Source organism: Topomyia yanbarensis, chromosome 2 (genome assembly GCF_030247195.1).
Source record: "Topomyia yanbarensis strain Yona2022 chromosome 2, ASM3024719v1, whole genome shotgun sequence".
In the NCBI taxonomy this organism is placed as follows: Eukaryota; Metazoa; Arthropoda; class Insecta; order Diptera; family Culicidae; genus Topomyia; species Topomyia yanbarensis.
This window is the reverse complement of record NC_080671.1, coordinates 26097184-26109309: the sequence shown is the minus strand read 5'-3', so window position 1 is coordinate 26109309 and position 12126 is coordinate 26097184. Positions and strand designations below refer to the sequence as shown.

Here is a 12126-nt window from a genome sequence, read left to right as displayed (position 1 = left end):
GGCGTTCTGGTAACACACTTTTCTCCTGCAAACATTCTTCTAGGTTTCGGGATTTTTTAGACACAGTTTAAAATTCATCTACAATTCAACCATAATGTCTCTTAGGGCTGATTTCTTCACTCTCACTTAGTGCTTAAGCCAGGTTTAAACGTACTGGTGAACCTGGTTTAAAAGTTAAGCGAGGGTGAAGAAATCGGCCCTTAATTCATTACCTGATTTATGAATTTAGGATAATCTTTTTATTCTGGGTAAAGCAAATTTTTAAACTTTAATACTTAATACATGAAACTTTTCTTAAATCCTTAAGAATAAGAAAAATAGTTCTTGTAGCCATATAATAATTGTATACTTAACATTTACAACACTGCGAACTATATCTAATATTCTTCAAGTTACTTTTAAAAATAAATTTCATTTTTTTATTTTACGTTTACGTTTAAAGTTAGGACATACTGAAATGTTACGCTTGAATTAGAAAAACTAGAAAATTTTAAATTTTGATATCCTACGAAATTAGTCTTATAACCGTGATACAATCGAGAAATATGGGTTGTTTCGAGTTTTGGTACAGTGATGACGAGAATGAAGATACTGATGATGATTCTACGAAAAAACTGGATTTCCAGGAATAATAGGGTGTGTCGACGGCACTCATGTGAAAATTGTTGCACCTAATTCGAACATTCAACATCTTTACTATAATCGAAAAGGCTTCCATAGTTTGAATGTTATGCTTGTAAGTTTTTGTAAGTTTTAAATAACAATCATAAAAAGTTCACTCCTATTTAAAAAGGTATGTGATCACAAACTGAGAATCCGCTACGTAGATGCAAACAATCCTGGTTCTAATCATGATTCCTTCATATGGAACAGTAGTCCTCTGGATACAATGTTGCATGAGATGTACCAAAACGGCGAACAAAATACCTGGCTGTTAGGTAGGAACACGCGCTAATGTATAATATATAATTACTAATTCACAATAAAATTTCGATTACAGGCGACGCCGGATATCCGCTGAAGCCCTATCTGATCACCCCTTTTCGATCTACTACAAGAACTCCAAGTTCTGAAAATCAAACTAAATTCAATGAAATACATTCAAAAGCAAGAATAACTATCGAACGAGCAATCGGAGTATTGAAAAATGTATTTCGATGTAGCTTAGGTGCTCGACAGTTACATTACAAACCGGAAAAGGCTGCAAAAATTGTAAATGTGTGCTGTGCATTACATAATTTGAGGCTTCGATTTAATGTGCCACTAGATGGTGAAGATTGGCAGCCCATTGAGAATGACGAACATGTTGATCCTGTAGTGGAAGATGAAAGTCACATGTCTGCCGATGATATTAGAAGAACAATTATGATGTCGATTATATAAAAGTCATTGCGTATTCCGTCAAATAACCAAACTTATATTAAGTTAGTTAAATAAAGAAAAATGTCTGAAATAATTTGTAGAGTAAATATTATAATGCAAATGTATTCATTAATTCAACATTAATCAAAAACTCTTCGACCAAGGATCAATAATCAATCAATCAATAACAGCATACAAGGTTTTCAGATCAGTGTCGGAGTATGAAATATGACTCAGTTTTCCGATCGTACATATACTGCTCCCTAAAACCATACTTCCATCACACAGAGAACTGACACAACTCACACGCAGACGCATCCACATTTGTACACATGCATCACACACACGATTGTATACACACACATAATACAGTCACACATCACTACGACTGAAACTTACACAAGTTTAAAACAAAATTTTGTGTTTTTATAAATGATTACTTCAATATTTTTTATTTCATTTTAAGTTCATCACACGTTTTCTTTTATTTAATATTTGTTCTTCCCTCAAATGTTCGCTTGTTCCATCAACTCTAATTTCCTCTTTTTATAGTCGAGCACAGCCATTTTGTACTGGATGTACTCCGCGTGCTGCTTTTCTTTCATCAAATTTCTTTCTTTTTCCAGCTTCAATCGCTTCTCCTCTAAATAATAACATTTTCTGGAATATCTGGCTATATCCTTAACATTATCTTTAATATCCTTTAAGTATTCCGTCTGCGCCTTCAAAAATCCTTCTCGCTTATCCGACCTATGCTCGCGACGTTGCGTTATTGTTTCCTGCGCCTGGATGTCTTCGCCGATTTCCTCTTCAATCATCACATTTTCATCCGGATGAGATGCAAAGTCTCGATCGTGGTCGTTCACTACCGGAAGATTTTCTTCATCGGATGATTCAGGTGATACAGTGTTCTGTTCCGTAGGTCTTCCCAAAGACGTCGATGTGCTCGCAATCGGTTCAAGGCCATATACGCTGCCTGTTATAAAAAAATTGAGCACTCTTCAAATTGCACTATAATGAAATTTTATGTAATAATTACCTGTAGTGTTCACAGCAGTATCTAACGACAAAAGAGCGATCACCGACTCCTCACAAGATGAGAATTGCTGCATTTTATTTTTTCCTCCTCCTGTGGCTCGCGATTCATTGCGGTTGTGGGACAGTTTGCGTTTCGTTTTAAGCTTAAAATCTGTCCATACCTGCAATAAAAACTACCATTAGAATCACACAATAAATATTTATGCATGCTTACCTTTTGCCACTCCATCATTGAACGAGTCGGTGGGCCGAGGCTGTTTAGCTCCCTGCTTATGCGGTTCCACACCTCATTATACTTGGCCTTTGAAAAACAAGCAGCCTCTGCAAATTTTTGGCCCTTAGCCACAGCAGGTTGCTTCTCCATATGCTTCACTAAGCACTCGAACTGTTTTCTGTTGGTAACTTTCAACCTTGAAAAGAATGGAAAATTTTTCATCAATTTTCCTCATTTAATTTACGACGAAAATAAAAAATTTAATTAAAAAAAATTTGCAAATAAATTTTTCATACGAACGAATTCTGAGCTCGTTTCAAATCGCAAATAAAAGGATAATCGATTAAATAACTCACCGTTTTGTCTCCATCCTTCTTTAAGCACTATCGTAACCGAGAAAACCGACCGGATTTTGCTTTCGTAATTACCGGAAACGCAAAAATGTTCGTACTACCTCGCATCTGTCACTTGGCTTACATGTATCGACTCTAAAAGTCACGGTGCATCGACTTTAGTCGCTCAGTTACGACTGCAAGAATAAGGTGAGAGTTCATCGGTGTTCATCCGAAGTGACTTCTCTCACTGCATTCGCCTGTCAGAATCGCGCGACTCAAGTGAGTTGCGACGAGTCACCTCACTCGCCGCGCAGAATAGGGCCGACTAATTAGAACCAGAATTTTGGGATTCGAGCCTCTGCTCTTACCTGAATTCATCACGTACGATATGACCAGTAATAAAGCAATGAAACTCGGTGTAAATTCGGAAAAGCACACAATCTTCTGGCAATGTAATACCTTAGCAAAGTTTGTTCAGATATGCGCGTTTTTTTAACAAAATTTGTAGTAAAATTTACCATCGATTGTGGCGACCTGAATCGAAATCGTTTTTTTTTAAATAAATTGTATTTTGACGTTTAACGTTTGAGACGAGAACAAAAATCAACGCCTATCGTGTTGTGAAAATTGAGACTGATGGAACGGATTGTCAAAATTGACACGACAATTACTACCCACTTCAAGTGTTTGCCAGTCGAGATATCGCCTGCAGATTTTTTTTTGCAGAAGTTAGGTTTTGTGGAATAAATTAAAAAAAACCTTTTCCCGGGATTCCCAAATCCCGAAAATGAGGAAACATAATTTCCCGGGATTTGGGAATCCCGGTAAAGCTAAAAATCCTGAGATTCCAGGGAAATAATTTCCTGGGATGGAAACTCTAGTTCAGACCTGGTCGGCGCCGGTATTGATTAATAAACAACTTGGAATTATTAGGAGTTTTACATTAAAGGATGATTTTTTACTACCAGACATCATCACCTATTGATTTTCTGTGAAATTTCAGCTAGTCTCGAGCAATAACGGAGTAGCAACCAGGGAAGATCGCACAAACTGAAGCTAAAGGTGGAAGAACTCTGTACCGAACAATGTGCAAACACTAATAAGTATAATATTTCTTGCTCTATGATTGTCCGGGAGAGTAAAGCAATTAATGCACCAGAATTTTTATTTACCTCACATAAATAACCCTTTGTATGAGGAATAAAAGCTATATTTCAATGGTATGATATTGTTCCATAGGCTACATTAGATCGGTGGTAAGAGAAACGTATATCTTAGTTACGATTTGGAATATGAAATTTAGAATTTTGGAAACGTCTTTCCTAACTTGCGTGAAAAGTGCCGAAGAATTTATCAAATTATGCAGTCCTCGGAATCAAAGGGATGGAAAAGGGTAGAATAATTAAAAGTCATCTCCATGCTCATGCAGAGCAGAATGCTGAGTTCATTAACATGAAAACATGACTCATTCAAAATCATGCCTATCGATTTTGTAGTCGAAATATGCCAATTTAACGATATGGTGTTAAAACATTTCGCAGTGTGATACCAGCTAATGAATATATTCAGATGATCTTGTAGACAAAGGCTATCGTCGATAGCACTACAAAGTACAAGTGAATCAGTTCATACTCAATACTAAGCAGCATATGTATGTGGAAAATTTAATATGTCATAGTTCCATTATATAATATGATAGGAGCATGCATTGTTGTACACACTAAGAGATCACATTCTTAACTGATTTAGAGCAGCTAAATATTCACCCCACGGCCTTCAAACTGGTTTTTTCCCGAAGAGATAACAGTATTATCCTAATCCTAATGGATGCTAGCTATAAAGATTTGTATCATGGAATATTTAAGATTGTTGGCCACCAATCAACCACCGTACAATCCAACTTCGCCGGTATTTATTTACAGACACCTTATTCATGCAGGTTCTGACTCAGCGCGCTTCTCTGTTTACACGCCGCACGTGATTCGAAAAGCCCACGCGTCTCTCGTTCTCTCGCCGATGTAGATACACGCTCATCTAGACCCGCGTTCGCTCACTCTCAACTGTTGATCGCGCCAGTTCAATATGTGTATAACATAATCGAGCATGCGTTTAACATATGTACGGCCAAAGCGACATAAACGTCATCACCTCTATCGTGACGTGATCGTTTAACCGGACTTGCGACGTCGTCACACTGGGTTTTCCTGCTCGGGAAATGATCGCTTGCTCATTCGCTATACATAGCCCAGCCTCTCCGGCTGCAGTCGTCTTATCATTTGAACTGCCCCCAGTCGTGATGTAATTGCTGCTAGCTAAGCATATGTATGACGTCACAGACTACGATGCCAGTTTGAATGCTGTGAGTAATATCTCAAGTAGCCGGCTAGCTTCTGGCGCGTGATCTTGGCCAATTGGAGCTGATTGCAGACGTGTGATCTCATCAATTAATCGAAGGTTGCTAGATCGCCGGAAATGGAAGGTCACGTAAACCATGACTATATGCTGTCACGTCAACAATCGTTACCGTCTGCTGTGGTGCGAAATTATCTGGCCTACTAATTCGGTCACTGCGATGCCGATGAATAATCAAATTGCTCACATTTTCTCACCTATCAAATGTCTATCACAATGAAGCGTTTCAAAAAAAAAAAATCGATGCTCTGAGAGAAGTGGGACAAATTTCGCGCGGCGCACAGCGTTTCGCGGCTAGTCGATATGACTAAGATCACTCACCTCAGCTCAGGTTCCTCTTTCTTTCGCCCGTTTCGCCCAGCTAATTGTTATTCAAATTAGCGCTGTATCCAACACCAAACAAAGGAGTTCCACTGTTTTCTGTCGCTTAGTTTTCATCCAAACACTCCCCAAACGACTAATGACCGCGCGACCGCCCAATCCAATTCGGTCTTCGAGATTAAACTTTGTTCTCTTAGTTTTCTTCTGGTACACGACCAATATTATCACTGTTGATTAACAGGAGGGCACACAAAAACTTGTCTGAACCACTTTTTTTTCCTCTCGATTGCCTTCCTTTCGCATCTAATAGCGGGCGGGAGGACGCGCGACTGTTCAAACTGGATTACCACTGAAGACTAGCTCCCCCGGTACCCGAACAGCAGTCTGATGGCTGTTGCTTAGTCCTAGCCGCGTCGAACCGTCCGCGGAGAAAAGAACTGAATGCGCGAGTTTTTACACGATGATTCATAGCTATGGAACGACCGACGCGAAGCGGCGGCGGCGGGTTGACGCAGAATAAGCCCGGAGAGGGTTTTCTAGATACATACACGTCCCGCAGTTCAAATTCGCATCGCGAGCGAGCGGGAGCGTGAGGATTTTTGCTCATGAGTAACCATGGTACCCGGCGGGGCCTTTAAGCGTGAGGCGCATGGTTTTCGCGTCTTTACGGTTTGTGTTCAGCGACTGGAGCGCCCGCGGTACCTACTCTCTTGATTGGATTTTCAAGTTGGCGTTGTTGTACTATGGTTACAGTTATTTTGTTTTTACCTTTGCCATCCATCTGTGTTTAGGAAGGAAATTAGTGGGAGGAAGGTTTGTTTTGAGCTGTCTTGTTAAAGTTGTTTTGCTGCGAGAGAGATTGCGATTCAAGGGGATAATGCTCTTTATTGGACTGGTGACTCTCGTTAAAGCTTGAACTTTCCGTTCTTCTCATGCGTAGAAGTTGGAGCGTGCCTGATGGTAAACTAGAAAATTGAATGTTGGATTGCTTGTTCATGTCGCTACAAACCTGAGCGATCAGAAAGAACATGCATCTAGAACTCTTCATATGAATATTTAATACTAATGATTTAATCTTCTTAAGACAAATGCCTTCCGTTTATACTACCCACAAATTAATAACAGTAGCATATGTATTTTTGTCAAAAAAGAGTTTTACGGTAGATCACTTTAAAATTATAACGCACACTTGAAACGGAGCAAACTAGCTTTCGGTTAATTTTAATAGCATTTTAAAGTATAGTATATGTACTTTGCTATATTTCTCACTAAGAAGGAAAGGTTTGGTTGAAAACCAATTTTTCGCCAGTAAGGAAGACATTGAGTAAAACTAATCTTGCGCGTGACACTATTTTAGTGACAGGACTAAGCTAGCACCGTATCGACGTTAGCTCCAAAGATGGGCGAAGCACGAGTTGTGTTCCTGAGCAAACATTTAGTCAGGCATGATAACAGTGCCGAAGGAAACCCCGCCACCGCTCAAGGAAACAGGTATCGGTGTCGGGAGAAATTCTGCCGCCGGGGAGTTCTCAGTCGGAGTAAGGTTAGTTCACCGCCGGGGACAAAGCTGGGGAATATCCGTGTGAAGTGGTTAAATGGCTCAAGAACGCAGAGTATTGAAACGACGGAAAGCTGGGAGGTAAATGGATGCATCAATGAGGGTGCGAACAGATCTAGTCGTGAAAACACTACCGTAAACGTGAATAATTGAGCGGAGATCAGCCACAATAAGACTTTAATCTGTCTAATATCGATGATCACGGGTCAATACGTACTGAACATTCGCCGCGTCTGTATGTATGAATCTAATTTCAAGTTTCGTTTTTGTTAACAAACCCGTGCATCATGTTATATATTTTTTGTGTTTCCCTTCAATGGACCTTATTATCGCTCGTAAACGCGTATTTCACAAACAATCCGATATCAGAAATAGAAAAGAGAAAAATAAATTTATAATATCTCGCGCTATCAGAACTATTTGTCTGTTTGGCGTGTTATCACTCGGTAGTTTTCAACCTAATAATAAATATATAGTAGAGAAGAAATAACGAAATGTGTCTAACTACTCTTGCAATAAATAATGATCCGTCTATTACGTAGAGAAGATTGGCTTTTCTAGGCAATACTCTCACATCCGCCTGTGTGGAGTTCAAATTGCCTTTGTTTAAAAAACTTAGGATACTCTCGGTAGCCGGCTACCCAGAGTTTTAGAAAATCAAAAACTAAGCAAGATCTATTTTATTCGAGGGATCGTGTACTCGAAGACTAACCAAATAACTACATAATAAACTATGCTTTACAGGTCGCATTGCATGCTTTTGTTTTCAATTTAACTATTTACATCTATAATAGGTGATGCCGGCTACCCTTTGACGCCATTTCTTATTACCCCCTTTCGAACCGGTTCAAGTATCACTGATCGACAGAAGAGATTCAATGAAGTACATTCCAAAACTCGCATCACAGTGGAAAGATCGATTGGAGTAGCCAAGAATACTTTTCAATGCTTTTTAGGAGCGAGGCAGCTTTATTATAAGCCTGAAAAAGCCACGCAAATAGTAAATGTTTGTGTTGCCCTACACAACCTTCGCATTAAGTATAAAATGGATTATGACGAGCCGGAATTACAGGATGGAGAAGGGGATGCAGAGTTACATGGTACGGATGGAAATCAACATGATGCGTCGATGATCAGAGAGGAAATCATGAACAATATCTTATAAATAGCAGGCAAGTTGTTTTATGCAGTAATAAAATTAAACGAATAAATGTTGTTTTATTAAATGACATACGACTAACTTAATGCGACGAAATTTATTTCAAGTTCAATCTGCAAAACAATGACGTTTATACTGATATTTTTGGAAAGTTAACTTAAAAAATGGTAGCTATAAATTAATCGTCACTATCATCTCGGTCTATGTCATGAACATCCTGCCGTGACGAATGAATTAAAATTTAAAGTCACGTTAACAAAAATAAAAAAAAAAAAAATAAAAAAAATGAACATCCTGCGCATCAATATTAGCCGTTGTTCTCCGCCCCATTTCAAAATCGAGCTTCTGCTTCTTGTATTGAAGCAATTGCAACTGGCATTGTAGCTGCTGGCTTTTATACTTTTGCTTCTCCAGTAACATCTGCTTCTTGAAAATAAATTTCTCCTCGTCCAGCTCAAATCGCATTCCATGCAAATCGTAGGACTTACGAGAACATTGCGCGCAGTCTGATACATGTCGCTTCATTTTACTGAGATCATCAGTCTGCTTTTCAAGCAGAGCTTTTCGATAATTCCGTTTACTTATTCGTCCACGACCGCGCGTTGCTGGTTGACCCTTCCTAGTTGCATCATCATGTGTTGTATTATCATGCGTAGACTCATCGCCCGGGACATTCGTTTCCTCGTTTGGGTCATCTTCGCAAGGCACACATACTTGGCGCTCATCAGCAGGTGCACTAGGTGGTAGTTGCATTCTAAAAACAGATCCTACATTTAATGAATGTTATTTATGGTAGTAAATTTAGTAATAGTTAAAATGTACCTTCGTGGTTCACCGCTCTTTCTAATGAAAGGAGACGAATGATGGATTCTTCCAGGTCGTTGAACGAATGTAAAGTGTTTGGCCCACAACCAGTGGCCGTCAACTCATTTTTGTAATGCTGTAACTTTCGTTTTAGTTGCAGCTTTTGGTCGGTCCAAACCTATAAATAGTAAGCAGAAATTTAGAATGATTAATTAAAGTGTAACTATTAGAAAAGTAGAGGTAAGTACGGGAAGATTCCGATATTTATTTGTTTGAAAAATCCGTATCTAACAAATAACTGCATGCGTTGAATTGTACAACTGAAAGCACAAAGCTAAAATACCTTTTGCCATGCTGCCACGGAACGAGTGGGAGGACCCAAGCTATTCAGCGAATCCGTCACTGTCCACCATAGAGAAGTAACAGATTCCCGTGACTGGACAAACTTACACGTATTCGATTGTTTGTAAGGCAAGAAATTACCGAATTAGTGAGGCACCTTGCTTAGTATGGTGAAAATAGGCTCATCATCCTATATACTTTACGTATCCAATCGTATTGTAGGCAGAAATAAGATGTAGAAACTACTTTTCCCGTCAACCTGATTTCTTTACGAATTCATTATTTTGTTATTAAATAAAATTCGAAAAATTCTAAAATGGCAATATTAAGAAAGTGCGTCATCAATTTGATATCTAAAATTAGCTGTTGAATCGTATATTTCTCACAATAGGTAGAAATTTCAAAAATACTTAAGAAGATGAGCTTTCAAAACCTTTCGAATGAAATCCAATGCAATATGAACCTGCAATAGCTTGTGATTTTCTGCCTAATGCATTAACCCTTATGCTATCTATGGACTATAAAGTCCCTGGAATAAAATATGATTATTACATTGGCGACAACTGTACTCGTAAACCTTTCAAGTTTTTTCTACGCCGTTTGTTAGATCTTCATAAAAATCAATCAGCTTAAGGAGCAATAGATCTATTAACGAAAGCAATTTTTATTTTGTTTTTTATATGTCCACTGCGTTTTCAGTACTTGAAACTAACGAAACTTACGATTTTCCAATGTAAAAGCTTGCTTAATCACAAGCGCCCTTGTTTAGGTAAATTTACCTTTTAATTCGAAATGGTCTGTTCACTTGTGAAACAGAATATTCTTATATTGATGCACACAAGAGAAAATTTTTGCTCTAGGCGTTGCTGTCCATTTTCCATACTAGCATTGTTAGTATGGATTGAAAAGAAAATCATTTGGCAAGGAGTGGTAAATAATTCGAGGAGATCAGATCCTTAGAATTATAAATATAAATAAGGATCTGATCTCCTCAAATTATTTACCACTCCCTGCCAAATGATTTTCTTTTCAATCCATACTAAAGCTACGATTCATCTCATAACAGTTTTTGCAACCGGCCGAGACGGTTGTGCCTCCAGGTGGAAGGTTTTGTTCTCGAGAGAGTGACGGAGTGCGAGACGCTGTATGCGTTTTTGTGGGAGAGAGAGAGACCAGTTTGTTAAGTGTGAGTCGACAGTTGATACGTCGGAGGCGTGGTCAACGACATCCTCGGTGTTTTGACAGCAAACCGCGGGTAGACAAATTTGCCTACCGCGGTGGCAGAAATCGACAGTGATCGTGCCTGTACACACAGAAAAAATATATTGTATTGGTGTCGTCTTACAATTCTAATCGACGAGAGGGGAAGCGTCACAGGTAGACTCATTTGCTCTATTCGTCTACCGCAGAAGTGGTACGACGAATAAGGAAAACAAGTGGCACCGAAAAGTGCCGCATCGACAGTGGGATTTTCGCAGCAAGCCACAGGTAGCCACATTTGTTTACCGCGGCGGTGGAAACGGAGAGAGCGCGCTTGTGGTGGTGATACCGACGAGCAGCTTAACCGGAGAGAGTTTTGAAGTGTTGCAGGTAGGCCTATTTCTCTACTGAAGAAGCAACGCGACGAAGAAGGACAGCAAGTGTCACATTGTCAAACAACGGGCACCGAGTTTACAACGTAACACATGAGGTGTGTTCTACAGGTATAACAGGTATATTTTTCATTCCTTTTTGTGATAGTTTTTCTTCCTAGGTAAAATGGATGAAGAGATGGGAGAACGAGTAACAGACCCTCCCCCTAAACCTTATGCTGAAAATGTAAATCCGACTAGAATTAAAATTTACCCAGAGTCGTCAACGGGACCATGGATTGTATTTATTAGGCGTAAAGTAAAGGCGCTAAATATTATTCAAATTTCTAAAGATTTGACTTCGCGATTCTCGGATGTAAAAGAGATCGTCAAAGTCAATAAAGATAAAATACGCATTGTCGTTGGTAGTCTCAAACAAGCCAATGCAATTGCTTCTTGCGAGCTTTTTACGCGTGAGTATAGAGCGTATATTCCTTCAAAGGAAATTGAAATTGATGGGGTCATCACAGAATCGAGTTTGACTGTTGATGACATAATTAAGCATGGGGTTGGTCGTTTCAAAGACACCATACTTAAAGACGTAAAAATACTTGAATGCAAGCAATTGCATTCAGTATCACACGAAGGAGATAAAAAAGTTTATCGACTGTCTGACTCATTTCGAGTGACTTTCGCTGGGTCTGCGCTGCCCAACTATGTCATTATCGATAAGATTCGTCTCCCTGTTCGCCTTTTTATTCCTCGTGTAATGAATTGCCTTAATTGCAAACAGCTTGGCCACACAGCCACTTACTGTTCCAATAAGGCACGGTGTGGCAAATGTGGGGGTTCTCATCAAGAGGATACATGCAATGAAAATTCAGAAAAATGTTTAATGTGCGGAGAAAACTCGCATGAGCTCCCTTCATGCCCCATTTATAAATTGCGTGAGGATAAAATTAAACGATCCTTGAAGGAGAGGTCTAAGCGCTCCTATGCAGAAATGTTGA

General features: G+C 39.2%; 1 protein-coding gene across 1 annotated transcript in view; it reads right to left on the bottom strand.

Annotated features, from left to right (window-relative positions):
- LOC131681499 (stress-activated protein kinase JNK-like) overlaps positions 1-6156 on the bottom strand; it is a 38446-nt gene extending 32290 nt beyond the window's left edge. The window contains exon 1 of the mRNA XM_058962308.1: positions 5683-6156. The gene's annotated coding sequence lies outside the window, so the exon portion shown is untranslated. The remainder of the gene's footprint in view (positions 1-5682) is intronic.
- Positions 6157-12126: the final 5970 nt, after the last annotated feature.